The 15,742-nt window shown below is 44.1% G+C and overlaps 1 long non-coding RNA gene across 2 annotated transcripts; it reads right to left on the bottom strand.

The window, feature by feature from the left end:
- Positions 1–277: 277 nt before the first annotated feature.
- On the bottom strand, positions 278–12,906 carry LOC141277794 (uncharacterized). 2 transcript variants are annotated; one of them, XR_012329642.1, is made up of 7 exons: positions 12,818–12,906; positions 11,239–11,324; positions 6,514–6,591; positions 4,943–5,024; positions 3,367–3,448; positions 1,790–1,871; positions 278–295 (listed from the first exon to the last, which is right to left on the bottom strand). It is a non-coding gene; the product is annotated as an uncharacterized lncRNA (long non-coding RNA). The 2 variants fall into 2 exon arrangements; XR_012329643.1 differs by lacking the exon at positions 6,514–6,591 and having other exon boundaries at positions 4,943–5,020.
- Positions 12,907–15,742: the final 2,836 nt, after the last annotated feature.

A 15,742-nucleotide genomic window follows, 5' to 3' on the forward strand; every position in this document is an offset into this window, starting at 1 on the left:
GAAGTGTATGGTGTTTCCTGAAACATCTAAAAAACAAAGCAACAGAGCCTAGGGCACTTCCACTTATGGTCCTATAGCTTAGGGAAATTAAAATCAAAAAGACACAGCCACCCCAAAGTTTGGAACGGCTCTGTTTACAAGAACCTCGTTTACAGTACAAGTTCAACATCGCAGAAAGTGAAAAATGGATAAAGAGTTGTGGTATTTACTTACAATGCAATATCACTCAGCAATGAAATCTGTGTCATCAGGCCTTAGCAGCACAATGAGTGGATTTCAGGTATGATGATTCTAACTGAAATAAGTCACACAGAAAAAGAAACATCATAAGATATCAGTAATACACGGAATGTAAACTTGGCTACACAGGAACTGAATTACAGAACAGAACAGGGTCTCAAATTTAGAAAACCAACTTATGCTTGCTTAAGGGAAAAGGTGAGTTGGGGTGCTGCATAAAACCAGAGATTGAAATGAGCACAGATAAAGTTCCTTAAGCCAAATATGGAATAGACAAGAGCTACTCCTTGCTCAACGAAATGGACTCAACACCGCATATTAAACGCCTAAGAATGTACCTGACTAGTAAGTATCTTAAAACCTATGGATTGCTATGTCTCCGAAAGAGAATCAAGCATGTGTACAGGGGCATAAACGCAGCAGTGATAGGATTGGAGAGGTTCGGTGAGCAAATGAAGACCCTTTGAAGTCATATTGCATGGTACCCATTCCACGGGTTTCAACTCCCAGGTTTAAGGTATTCTTCCTTCAGCTAAAACATGCATGTGGAACCCAGAGTATGATCAACCATGTGATCGGGAGACGTGTTCAAATATGTCTCAGTTTTCCTCCCCTGGTACTCGGGTGCAACATTCCAGACGCTTTACTAACACTCTCCCACTTGGAGAGTCAGTCCTTTAACCTCCTGTTTGGCCCAGTTTGCAATTTCTGCGGAAGATGAACAGGAATAGCGAGAACCAATGAGAGACTAGCTGGAGGTGTCTGGACGGGCAAATTTAACTCTCATTTCCCACCAGGAAGAGGAATAACCAAAGGCTCAGCGTGCCTTGCCGGAACCAGATTAGGGCCTGAAGCCATCCTGCGGTGTTGCGGCCAGGTCACAAGAAAGCGAGTTGAAGAAAGGAGCTCAGGGGCACTGTAATTCACAAACCTGCAGAGTTATAAATGACAGCTATCGTCCAAAAATAGACTGAAGTAAGGCTGCCAAGAGGACTTGAAAGCGGGGCAGAATTGCAGGAAACCGATTTCAGGAGGTAGACTGGAATTGCATTGAAAGCATAGGAAAAGAGGCAGAACGTCCACAATGATGCACTTGGCCAAAAAGGGCGTATGCGTTTTTTCCTGAATATATTCAGGAAAAAACGCATACGCCCTTTTTGGCCAACCAAGCAAGCTTGCAAAGGAAATCTGCACTACAATGAAGTCTCACTTCCCCCCGGTCAAAAGGGCCATCTGAAAAAAGTGTAAAATCCAGAAAGGCAGGACAGGCCATGGAGAACTGGGAGCCTTGTTATGCTGATGGGCGGGATGTAAATTGCCAACAGACACTCGGGAGAAGTGTATGGTGTTTCCTGAAACATCTAAAAAACAAAGCAACAGAGCCTAGGGCACTTCCACTTATGGTCCTATAGCTTAGGGAAATTAAAATCAAAAAGACACAGCCACCCCAAAGTTTGGGACGGCTCTGTTTACAAGAACCTCGTTTACAGTACAAGTTCAACATCGCAGAAAGTGAAAAATGGATAAAGAAGTTGTGGTATTTACTTACAAAGCAATATCACTCAGCAATGAAATCTGTGTCATCAGGCCCTTAGCAGCACAATGAGTGGATTCAGGTATGATGATTCTAACTGAAATAAGTCACACAGAAAAAGAAACATCATAAGATATCAGTAATACACGGAATGTAAACTTGGCTACACAGGAACTGAATTACAGAACAGAACAGGGTCTCAAATTTAGAAAACCAACTTATGCTTGCTTAAGGGAAAGGTGAGTTGGGTGCTGCATAAAACCAGAGATTGAAATGAGCACAGATAAAGTTCCTTAAGCCAAATATGGAATAGACAAGAGCTACTCCTTGCTCAACGAAATGGACTCAACACCGCATATTAAACGCCTAAGAATGTACCTGACTAGTAAGTATCTTAAAACCTATGGATTGCTATGTCTCCGAAAGAGAATCAAGCATGTGTACAGGGGCATAAACGCAGCAGTGATAGGATTGGAGAGGTTCGGTGAGCAAATGAAGACCCTTTGAAGTCATATTGCATGGTACCCATTCCACGGGTTTCAACTCTCCAGGTTTAAGGTATTCTTCCTTCAGCTAAAACATGCATGTGGAACCTAGAGTATGATCAACCATGTGATCGGGAGACGTGTTCAAATATGTCTCAGTTTTTGTACCCTGGTACTCGGGTGCAACATTCCAGACGCTTTACTAACACTCTCCCCACTTGGAGAGTCAGCGCCTTTAACCTCCTGTTTGGCCCAGTTTGCAATTTCTGCGGAAGATGAACAGGAATAGCGAGAACCAATGAGAGACTAGCTGGAGGTGTCTGGACGGGCAAATTTAACTCTCATTTCCACCAGGAAGAGGAATTAACCAAAGGCTCAGCGTGCCGTGCCGGAACCAGATTAGGGCCTGAAGCCATCCTGCGGTGTTGCGGCCAGGTCACAAGAAAGCGAGTTGAAGAAAGGAGCTCAGGGGCACTGTAATTCACAAACCTGCAGAGTTATAAATGACAGCTATCGTCCAAAAATAGACTGAAGTAAGGCTGCCAAGAGGACTTGAAAGCGGGGCAGAATTGCAGGAAACCGATTTCAGGAGGTAGACTGGAATTGCATTGAAAGCATAGGAAAAGAGGCAGAACGTCCACAATGATGCACTTGGCCAAAAAGGGCGTATGCGTTTTTTCCTGAATATATTCAGGAAAAAACGCATACGCCCTTTTTGGCCAACCAAGCAAGCTTGCAAAGGAAATCTGCACTACAATGAAGTCTCACTTCCCCCCGGTCAAAAGGGCCATCTGAAAAAAGTGTAAAATCCAGAAAGGCAGGACAGGCCATGGAGAACTGGGAGCCTTGTTATGCTGATGGGCGGGATGTAAATTGCCAACAGACACTCGGGAGAAGTGTATGGTGTTTCCTGAAACATCTAAAAAACAAAGCAACAGAGCCTAGGGCACTTCCACTTATGGTCCTATAGCTTAGGGAAATTAAAATCAAAAAGACACAGCCACCCCAAAGTTTGGAACGCCTCTGTTTACAAGAACCTCGTTTACAGTACAAGTTCAACATCGCAGAAAGTGAAAAATGGATAAAGAAGTTGTGGTATTTACTTACAAAGCAATATCACTCAGCAATGAAATCTATGTCATCAGGCCCTTAGCAGCACAATGAGTGGATTCAGGTATGATGATTCTAACTGAAATAAGTCACACAGAAAAGAAACATCATAAGATATCAGTAATACACGGAATGTAAACTTGGCTACACAGGAACTGAATTACAGAACAGAACAGGGTCTCAAATTTAGAAAACCAACTTATGCTTGCTTAAGGGTAAAGGTGAGTTGGGGTGCTGCATAAAACCAGAGATTGAAATGAGCACAGATAAAGTTCCTTAAGCCAAATATGGAATAGACAAGAGCTACTCCTTGCTCAACGAAATGGACTCAACACCCCATATTAAACGCCTAAGAATGTACCTGACTAGTAAGTATCTTAAAACCTATGGATTGCTATGTCTCCGAAAGAGAATCAAGCATGTGTACAGGGGCATAAACGCAGCAGTGATAGGATTGGAGAGGTTCGGTGAGCAAATGAAGACCCTTTGAAGTCATATTGCATGGTACCCATTCCACGGGTTTCAACTCTCCAGGTTTAAGGTATTCTTCCTTCAGCTAAAACATGCATGTGGAACCCAGAGTATGATCAACCATGTGATCGGGAGACGTGTTCAAATATGTCTCAGTTTTCCTCCCCTGGTACTCGGTGCAACATTCCAGACGCTTTACTAACACTCTCCCCACTTGGAGAGTCAGTCCCTTTAACCTCCTGTTTGGCCCAGTTTGCAATTTCTGCGGAAGATGAACAGGAATAGCGAGAACCAATGAGAGACTAGCTGGAGGTGTCTGGACGGGCAAATTTAACTCTCATTTCCCACCAGGAAGAGGAATTAACCAAAGGCTCAGCGTGCCGTGCCGGAACCAGATTAGGGCCTGAAGCCATCCTGCGGTGTTGCGGCCAGCTCACAAGAAAGCGAGTTGAAGAAAGGAGCTCAGGGGCACTGTAATTCACAAACCTGCAGAGTTATAAATGACAGCTATCGTCCAAAAATAGACTGAAGTAAGGCTGCCAAGAGGACTTGAAAGCGGGGCAGAATTGCAGGAAACCGATTTCAGGAGGTAGACTGGAATTGCATTGAAAGCATAGGAAAAGAGGCAGAACGTCCACAATGATGCACTTGGCCAAAAAGGGCGTATGCGTTTTTTCCTGAATATATTCAGGAAAAAACGCATACGCCCTTTTTGGCCAACCAAGCAAGCTTGCAAAGGAAATCTGCACTACAATGAAGTCTCACTTCCCCCGGTCAAAAGGGCCATCTGAAAAAAGTGTAAAATCCAGAAAGGCAGGACAGGCCATGGAGAACTGGGAGCCTTGTTATGCTGATGGGCGGGATGTAAATTGCCAACACCACTCGGGAGAAGTGTATGGTGTTTCCTGAAACATCTAAAAAACAAAGCAACAGAGCCTAGGGCACTTCCACTTATGGTCCTATAGCTTAGGGAAATTAAAATCAAAAAGACACAGCCACCCCAAAGTTTGGAACGGCTCTGTTTACAAGAACCTCGTTTACAGTACAAGTTCAACATCGCAGAAAGTGAAAAATGGATAAAGAAGTTGTGGTATTTACTTACAAAGCAATATCACTCAGCAATGAAATCTATGTCATCAGGCCCGTAGCAGCACAATGAGTGGATTCAGGTATGATGATTCTAACTGAAATAAGTCACACAGAAAAAGAAACATCATAAGATATCAGTAATACACGGAATGTAAACTTGGCTACACAGGAACTGAATTCCAAACAGAACAGGGTCTCAAATTTAGAAAACCAACTTATGCTTGCTTAAGGGGAAAGGTGAGTTGGGGTGCTGCATAAAACCAGAGATTGAAATGAGCACAGATAAAGTTCCTTAAGCCAAATATGGAATAGACAAGAGCTACTCCTTGCTCAACGAAATGGACTCAACACCGCATATTAAACGCCTAAGAATGTACCTGACTAGTAAGTATCTTAAAACCTATGGATTGCTATGTCTCCAAAAGAGAATCAAGCATGTGTACAGGGGCATAAACGCAGCAGTGATAGGATTGGAGAGGTTCGGTGAGCAAATGAAGACCCTTTGAAGTCATATTGCATGGTACCCATTCCACGGGTTTCAACTCTCCAGGTTTAAGGTATTCTTCCTTCAGCTAAAACATGCATGTGGAACCCAGAGTATGATCAACCATGTGAACGGGAGACGTGTTCAAATATGTCTCAGTTTTCCTCCCTCTCGGGTGCAACATTCCAACGCTTTACTAACACTCTCCCCACTTGGAGAGTCAGTCCTTTAACCTCCTGTTTGGCCCAGTTTGCAATTTCTGCGGAAGATGAACAGGAATAGCGAGAACCAATGAGAGACTAGCTGGAGGTGTCTGGACGGGCAAATTTAACTCTCATTTCCCACCAGGAAGAGGAATTAACCAAAGGCTCAGCGTGCCGTGCCGGAACCAGATTAGGGCCTGAAGCCATCCTGCGGTGTTGCGGCCAGCTCACAAGAAAGCGAGTTGAAGAAAGGAGCTCAGGGGCACTGTAATTCACAAACCTGCAGAGTTATAAATGACAGCTATCGTCCAAAAATAGACTGAAGTAAGGCTGCCAAGAGGACTTGAAAGCGGGGCAGAATTGCAGGAAACCGATTTCAGGAGGTAGACTGGAATTGCATTGAAAGCATAGGAAAAGAGGCAGAACGTCCACAATGATGCACTTGGCCAAAAAGGGCGTATGCGTTTTTTCCTGAATATATTCAGGAAAAAACGCATACGCCCTTTTTGGCCAACCAAGCAAGCTTGCAAAGGAAATCTGCACTACAATGAAGTCTCACTTCCCCCCGGTCAAAAGGGCCATCTGAAAAAAGTGTAAAATCCAGAAAGGCAGGACAGGCCATGGAGAACTGGGAGCCTTGTTATGCTGATGGGCGGGATGTAAATTGCCAACAACCACTCGGGAGAAGTGTATGGTGTTTCCTGAAACATCTAAAAAACAAAGCAACAGAGCCTAGGGCACTTCCACTTATGGTCCTATAGCTTAGGGAAATTAAAATCAAAAAGACACAGCCACCCCAAAGTTTGGACGCCTCTGTTTACAAGAACCTCGTTTACAGTACAAGTTCAACATCGCAGAAAGTGAAAAATGGATAAAGAAGTTGTGGTATTTACTTACAAAGCAATATCACTCAGCAATGAAATCTGTGTCATCAGGCCCTTAGCAGCACAATGAGTGGATTCAGGTATGATGATTCTAACTGAAATAAGTCACACAGAAAAAGAAACATCATAAGATATCAGTAATACACGGAATGTAAACTTGGCTACACAGGAACTGAATTACAGAACAGAACAGGGTCTCAAATTTAGAAAACCAACTTATGCTTGCTTAAGGGGAAAGGTGAGTTGGGGTGCTGCATAAAACCAGAGATTGAAATGAGCACAGATAAAGTTCCTTAAGCCAAATATGGAATAGACAAGAGCTACTCCTTGCTCAACGAAATGGACTCAACACCGCATATTAAATGCCTAAGAATGTACCTGACTAGTAAGTATCTTAAAACCTATGGATTGCTATGTCTCCGAAAGAGAATCAAGCATGTGTACAGGGGCATAAACGCAGCAGTGATAGGATTGGAGAGGTTCGGTGAGCAAATGAAGACCCTTTGAAGTCATATTGCATGGTACCCATTCCACGGGTCTCAACTCTCCAGGTTTAAGGTATTCTTCCTTCAGCTAAAACATGCATGTGGAACCCAGAGTATGATCAACCATGTGATCGGGAGACGTGTTCAAATATGTCTCAGTTTTCCTCCCTGGTACTCGGGTGCAACATTCCAGACGCTTTACTAACACTCTCCCCACTTGGAGAGTCAGCCCTTTAACCTCCTGTTTGGCCCAGTTTGCAATTTCTGCGGAAGATGAACAGGAATAGCGAGAACCAATGAGAGACTAGCTGGAGGTGTCTGGACGGGCAAATTTAACTCTCATTTCCCACCAGGAAGAGGAAATAACCAAAGGCTCAGCGTGCCGTGCCGGAACCAGATTAGGGCCTGAAGCCATCCTGCGGTGTTGCGGCCAGGTCACAAGAAAGCGAGTTGAAGAAAGGAGCTCAGGGGCACTGTAATTCACAAACCTGCAGAGTTATAAATGACAGCTATCGTCCAAAATAGACTGAAGTAAGGCTGCCAAGAGGACTTGAAAGCGGGGCAGAATTGCAGGAAACCGATTTCAGGAGGTAGACTGGAATTGCATTGAAAGCATAGGAAAAGAGGCAGAACGTCCACAATGATGCACTTGGCCAAAAAGGGCGTATGCGTTTTTTCCTGAATATATTCAGGAAAAAACGCATACGCCCTTTTTGGCCAACCAAGCAAGCTTGCAAAGGAAATCTGCACTACAATGAAGTCTCACTTCCCCCCGGTCAAAAGGGCCATCTGAAAAAAGTGTAAAATCCAGAAGGCAGGACAGGCCATGGAGAACTGGGAGCCTTGTTATGCTGATGGGCGGGATGTAAATTGCCAACAGACACTCGGGAGAAGTGTATGGTGTTTCCTGAAACATCTAAAAAACAAAGCAACAGAGCCTAGGGCACTTCCACTTATGGTCCTATAGCTTAGGGAAATTAAAATCAAAAAGACACAGCCACCCCAAAGTTTGGAACGCCTCTGTTTACAAGAACCTCGTTTACAGTACAAGTTCAACATCGCAGAAAGTGAAAAATGGATAAAGAAGTTGTGGTATTTACTTACAAAGCAATATCACTCAGCAATGAAATCTATGTCATCAGGCCCTAGCAGCACAATGAGTGGATTCAGGTATGATGATTCTAACTGAAATAAGTCACACAGAAAAAGAAACATCATAAGATATCAGTAATACACGGAATGTAAACTTGGCTACACAGGAACTGAATTACAGAACAGAACAGGGTCTCAAATTTAGAAAACCAACTTATGCTTGCTTAAGGGGAAAGGTGAGTTGGGGTGCTGCATAAAACCAGAGATTGAAATGAGCACAGATAAAGTTCCTTAAGCCAAATATGGAATAGACAAGAGCTACTCCTTGCTCAACGAAATGGACTCAACACCGCATATTAAACGCCTAAGAATGTACCTGACTAGTAAGTATCTTAAAACCTATGGATTGCTATGTCTCCGAAAGAGAATCAAGCATGTGTACAGGGGCATAAACGCAGCAGTGATAGGATTGGAGAGGTTCGGTGAGCAAATGAAGACCCTTTGAAGTCATATTGCATGGTACCCATTCCACGGGTTCAACTCCCAGGTTTAAGGTATTCTTCCTTCAGCTAAAACATGCATGTGGAACCCAGAGTATGATCAACCGTGTGAACGGGAGACGTGTTCAAATATGTCTCAGTTTTCCTCCCCTGGTACTCGGGTGCAACATTCCAGACGCTTTACTAACACTCTCCCCACTTGGAGAGTCAGCGCCTTTAACCTCCTGTTTGGCCCAGTTTGCAATTTCTGCGGAAGATGAACAGGAATAGCGAGAACCAATGAGAGACTAGCTGGAGGTGTCTGGACGGGCAAATTTAACTCTCATTTCCCACCAGGAAGAGGAAATAACCAAAGGCTCAGCGTGCCGTGCCGGAACCAGATTAGGGCCTGAAGCCATCCTGCGGTGTTGCGGCCAGCTCAAAGAAAGCGAGTTGAAGAAAGGAGCTCAGGGGCACTGTAATTCACAAACCTGCAGAGTTATAAATGACAGCTATCGTCCAAAAATAGACTGAAGTAAGGCTGCCAAGAGGACTTGAAAGCGGGGCAGAATTGCAGGAAACCGATTTCAGGAGGTAGACTGGAATTGCATTGAAAGCATAGGAAAAGAGGCAGAACGTCCACAATGATGCACTTGGCCAAAAAGGGCGTATGCGTTTTTTCCTGAATATATTCAGGAAAAAACGCATACGCCCTTTTTGGCCAACCAAGCAAGCTTGCAAAGGAAATCTGCACTACAATGAAGTCTCACTTCCCCCCGGTCAAAAGGGCCATCTGAAAAAAGTGTAAAATCCAGAAAGGCAGGACAGGCCATGGAGAACTGGGAGCCTTGTTATGCTGATGGGCGGGATGTAAATTGCCAACAGACACTCGGGAGAAGTGTATGGTGTTTCCTGAAACATCTAAAAAACAAAGCAACAGAGCCTAGGGCACTTCCACTTATGGTCCTATAGCTTAGGGAAATTAAAATCAAAAAGACACAGCCACCCCAAAGTTTGGAACGGCTCTGTTTACAAGAACCTCGTTTACAGTACAAGTTCAACATCGCAGAAAGTGAAAAATGGATAAAGAAGTTGTGGTATTTACTTACAAAGCAATATCACTCAGCAATGAAATCTATGTCATCAGGCCCTAGCAGCACAATGAGTGGATTCAGGTATGATGATTCTAACTGAAATAAGTCACACAGAAAAAGAAACATCATAAGATATCAGTAATACACGGAATGTAAACTTGGCTACACAGGAACTGAATTACAGAACAGAACAGGGTCTCAAATTTAGAAAACCAACTTATGCTTGCTTAAGGGAAAGGTGAGTTGGGGTGCTGCATAAAACCAGAGATTGAAATGAGCACAGATAAAGTTCCTTAAGCCAAATATGGAATAGACAAGAGCTACTCCTTGCTCAACGAAATGGACTCAACACCGCATATTAAACGCCTAAGAATGTACCTGACTAGTAAGTATCTTAAAACCTATGGATTGCTATGTCTCCGAAAGAGAATCAAGCATGTGTACAGGGGCATAAACGCAGCAGTGATAGGATTGGAGAGGTTCGGTGAGCAAATGAAGACCCTTTGAAGTCATATTGCATGGTACCCATTCCACGGGTTTCAACTACCCAGGTTTAAGGTATTCTTCCTTCAGCTAAAACATGCATGTGGAACCCAGAGTATGATCAACCATGTGATCGGGAGACGTGTTCAAATATGTCTCAGTTTTCCTCCCCTGGTACTCGGGTGCAACATTCCAGACGCTTTACTAACACTCTCCCCACTTGGAGAGTCAGCGCTTTTAACCTCCTGTTTGGCCCAGTTTGCAATTTCTGCGGAAGATGAACAGGAATAGCGAGAACCAATGAGAGACTAGCTGGAGGTGTCTGGACGGGCAAATTTAACTCTCATTTCCCACCAGGAAGAGGAAATAACCAAAGGCTCAGCGTGCCGTGCCGGAACCAGATTAGGGCCTGAAGCCATCCTGCGGTGTTGCGGCCAGCTCACAAGAAAGCGAGTTGAAGAAAGGAGCTCAGGGGCACTGTAATTCACAAACCTGCAGAGTTATAAATGACAGCTATCGTCCAAAAATAGACTGAAGTAAGGCTGCCAAGAGGACTTGAAAGCGGGGCAGAATTGCAGGAAACCGATTTCAGGAGGTAGACTGGAATTGCATTGAAAGCATAGGAAAAGAGGCAGAACGTCCACAATGATGCACTTGGCCAAAAAGGGCGTATGCGTTTTTTCCTGAATATATTCAGGAAAAAACGCATACGCCCTTTTTGGCCAACCAAGCAAGCTTGCAAAGGAAATCTGCACTACAATGAAGTCTCACTTCCCCCGGTCAAAAGGGCCATCTGAAAAAAGTGTAAAATCCAGAAAGGCAGGACAGGCCATGGAGAACTGGGAGCCTTGTTATGCTGATGGGCGGGATGTAAATTGCCAACAGACACTCGGGAGAAGTGTATGGTGTTTCCTGAAACATCTAAAAAACAAAGCAACAGAGCCTAGGGCACTTCCACTTATGGTCCTATAGCTTAGGGAAATTAAAATCAAAAAGACACAGCCACCCCAAAGTTTGGGACGCCTCTGTTTACAAGAACCTCGTTTACAGTACAAATTCAACATCGCAGAAAGTGAAAAACGGATAAAGAAGTTGTGGTATTTACTTAAAAAGCAATATCACTCAGCAATGAAATCTATGTCATCAGGCCCTTAGCAGCACAATGAGTGGATTCAGGTATGATGATTCTAACTGAAATAAGTCACACAGAAAAAGAAACATCATAAGATATCAGTAATACACGGAATGTAAACTTGGCTACACAGGAACTGAATTACAGAACAGAACAGGGTCTCAAATTTAGAAAACCAACTTATGCTTGCTTAGGGGAAAGGTGAGTTGGGGTGCTGCATAAAACCAGAGATTGAAATGAGCACAGATAAAGTTCCTTAAGCCAAATATGGAATAGACAAGAGCTACTCCTTGCTCAACGAAATGGACTCAACACCGCATATTAAACGCCTAAGAATGTACCTGACTAGTAAGTATCTTAATACTATGGATTGCTATGTCTCCGAAAGAGAATCAAGCATGTGTACAGGGGCATAAACGCAGCAGTGATAGGATTGGAGAGGTTCGGTGAGCAAATGAAGACCCTTTGAAGTCATATTGCATGGTACCCATTCCACGGGTTTCAACTACCCAGGTTTAAGGTATTCTTCCTTCAGCTAAAACATGCATGTGGAACCCAGAGTATGATCAACCATGTGATCGGGAGACGTGTTCAAATATGTCTCAGTTTTCCTCCCCTGGTACTCGGGTGCAACATTCCAGACGCTTTACTAACACTCTCCCCACTTGGAGAGTCAGAGCCTTTAACCTCCTGTTTGGCCCAGTTTGCAATTTCTGCGGAAGATGAACAGGAATAGCGAGAACCAATGAGAGACTAGCTGGAGGTGTCTGGACGGGCAAATTTAACTCTCATTTCCCACCAGGAAGAGGAAATAACCAAAGGCTCAGCGTGCCGTGCCGGAACCAGATTAGGGCCTGAAGCCATCCTGCGGTGTTGCGGCCAGCTCACAAGAAAGCGAGTTGAAGAAAGGAGCTCAGGGGCACTGTAATTCACAAACCTGCAGAGTTATAAATGACAGCTATCGTCCAAAATATACTGAAGTAAGGCTGCCAAGAGGACTTGAAAGCGGGGCAGAATTGCAGGAAACCGATTTCAGGAGGTAGACTGGAATTGCATTGAAAGCATAGGAAAAGAGGCAGAACGTCCACAATGATGCACTTGGCCAAAAAGGGCGTATGCGTTTTTTCCTGAATATATTCAGGAAAAAACGCATACGCCCTTTTTGGCCAACCAAGCAAGCTTGCAAAGGAAATCTGCACTACAATGAAGTCTCACTTCCCCCCGGTCAAAAGGGCCATCTGAAAAAAAGTGTAAAATCCAGAAAGGCAGGACAGGCCATGGAGAACTGGGAGCCTTGTTATGCTGATGGGCGGGATGTAAATTGCCAACAGACACTCGGGAGAAGTGTATGGTGTTTCCTGAAACATCTAAAAAAACAAAGCAACAGAGCCTAGGGCACTTCCACTTATGGTCCTATAGCTTAGGGAAATTAAAATCAAAAAGACACAGCCACCCCAAAGTTTGGGACGCCTCTGTTTACAAGAACCTCGTTTACAGTACAAGTTCAATATCACAGAAAGTGAAAAATGGATAAAGAACTTGTGGTACTTACGTACAATGCAGTATCACTCAGCAATGAAATCTATGTCATCAGGCCCGTAGCAGCATAATGAGTGGATTCAGGTACGATGATTCTAACTGAAATAAGTCACACAGAAAAGAAACATCATAAGATATCAGTAATACACGGAATGTAAACTTGGCTACACAGGAACTGAATTCCAAAACAGAACAGGGTCTCAAATTTAGAAAACCAACTTATGCTTGCTTAAGGGGAAAGGTGAGTTGGGGTGCTGCATAAAACCAGAGATTGAAATGAGCACAGATAAAGTTCCTTAAGCCAAATATGGAATAGACAAGAGCTACTCCTTGCTCAACGAAATGGACTCAACACCCCATATTAAACGCCTAAGAATGTACCTGACTAGTAAGTATCTTAAAACCTATGGATTGCTATGTCTCCGAAAGAGAATCAAGCATGTGTACAGGGGCATAAACGCAGCAGTGATAGGATTGGAGAGGTTCGGTGAGCAAATGAAGACCCTTTGAAGTCATATTGCATGGTACCCATTCCACGGGTTTCAACTACCCAGGTTTAAGGTATTCTTCCTTCAGCTAAAACATGCATGTGGAACCCTAGAGTATGATCAACCATGTGAATCGGGAGACGTGTTCAAATATGTCTCAGTTTTCGTACCCTGGTACTCGGGTGCAACATTCCAGACGCTTTACTAACACTCTCCCCACTTGGAGAGTCAGTCCCTTTAACCTCCTGTTTGGCCCAGTTTGCAATTTCTGCGGAAGATGAACAGGAATAGCGAGAACCAATGAGAGACTAGCTGGAGGTGTCTGGACGGGCAAATTTAACTCTCATTTCCCACCAGGAAGAGGAATTAACCAAAGGCTCAGCGTGCCGTGCCGGAACCAGATTAGGGCCTGAAGCCATCCTGCGGTGTTGCGGCCAGCTCACAAGAAAGCGAGTTGAAGAAAGGAGCTCAGGGGCACTGTAATTCACAAACCTGCAGAGTTATAAATGACAGCTATCGTCCAAAAATATACTGAAGTAAGGCTGCCAAGAGGACTTGAAAGCGGGGCAGAATTGCAGGAAACCGATTTCAGGAGGTAGACTGGAATTGCATTGAAAGCATAGGAAAAGAGGCAGAACGTCCACAATGATGCACTTGGCCAAAAAGGGCGTATGCGTTTTTTCCTGAATATATTCAGGAAAAAACGCATACGCCCTTTTTGGCCAACCAAGCAAGCTTGCAAAGGAAATCTGCACTACAATGAAGTCTCACTTCCCCCCGGTCAAAAGGGCCATCTGAAAAAAGTGTAAAATCCAGAAAGGCAGGACAGGCCATGGAGAACTGGGAGCCTTGTTATGCTGATGGGCGGGATGTAAATTGCCAACAGACACTCGGGAGAAGTGTATGGTGTTTCCTGAAACATCTAAAAAACAAAGCAACAGAGCCTAGGGCACTTCCACTTATGGTCCTATAGCTTAGGGAAATTAAAATCAAAAAGACACAGCCACCCCAAAGTTTGGGACGCCTCTGTTTACAAGAACCTCGTTTACAGTACAAGTTCAACATCGCAGAAAGTGAAAAATGGATAAAGAAGTTGTGGTATTTACTTACAATGCAGTATCACTCAGCAATGAAATCTATGTCATCAGGCCCGTAGCAGCATAATGAGTGGATTCAGGTATGATGATTCTAACTGAAATAAGTCACACAGAAAAAGAAACATCATAAGATATCAGTAATACACGGAATGTAAACTTGGCTACACAGGAACTGAATTCCAAAACAGAACAGGGTCTCAAATTTAGAAAACCAACTTATGCTTGCTTAAGGGGAAAGGTGAGTTGGGGTGCTGCATAAAACCAGAGATTGAAATGAGCACAGATAAAGTTCCTTAAGCCAAATATGGAATAGACAAGAGCTACTCCTTGCTCAACGAAATGGACTCAACACCGCATATTAAACGCCTAAGAATGTACCTGACTAGTAAGTATCTTAAAACCTATGGATTGCTATGTCTCCGAAAGAGAATCAAGCATGTGTACAGGGGCATAAACGCAGCAGTGATAGGATTGGAGAGGTTCGGTGAGCAAATGAAGACCCTTTGAAGTCATATTGCATGGTACCCATTCCACGGGTCTCAACTCTCCAGGTTTAAGGTATTCTTCCTTCAGCTAAAACATGCATGTGGAACCCAGAGTATGATCAACCATGTGAATGGGAGACGTGTTCAAATATGTCTCAGTTTTCGTACCCTGGTACTCGGGTGCAACATTCCAGACGCTTTACTAACACTCTCCCCGACTTGGAGAGTCAGTCCCTTTAACCTCCTGTTTGGCCCAGTTTGCAATTTCTGCGGAAGATGAACAGGAATAGCGAGAACCAATGAGAGACTAGCTGGAGGTGTCTGGACGGGCAAATTTAACTCTCATTTCCCACCAGGAAGAGGAAATAACCAAAGGCTCAGCGTGCCGTGCCGGAACCAGATTAGGGCCTGAAGCCATCCTGCGGTGTTGCGGCCAGCTCACAAGAAAGCGAGTTGAAGAAAGGAGCTCAGGGGCACTGTAATTCACAAACCTGCAGAGTTATAAATGACAGCTATCGTCCAAAAATATACTGAAGTAAGGCTGCCAAGAGGACTTGAAAGCGGGGCAGAATTGCAGGAAACCGATTTCAGGAGGTAGACTGGAATTGCATTGAAAGCATAGGAAAAGAGGCAGAACGTCCACAATGATGCACTTGGCCAAAAAGGGCGTATGCGTTTTTTCCTGAATATATTCAGGAAAAAACGCATACGCCCTTTTTGGCCAACCAAGCAAGCTTGCAAAGGAAATCTGCACTACAATGAAGTCTCACTTCCCCCCGGTCAAAAGGGCCATCTGAAAAAAGTGTAAAATCCAGAAAGGCAGGACAGGCCATGGAGAACTGGGAGCCTTGTTATGCTGATGGGCGGG

This window comes from Tursiops truncatus, unplaced genomic scaffold (genome assembly GCF_011762595.2).
Source record: "Tursiops truncatus isolate mTurTru1 unplaced genomic scaffold, mTurTru1.mat.Y mat_scaffold_89_arrow_ctg1, whole genome shotgun sequence".
Classification (NCBI taxonomy): domain Eukaryota; kingdom Metazoa; phylum Chordata; class Mammalia; order Artiodactyla; family Delphinidae; genus Tursiops; species Tursiops truncatus.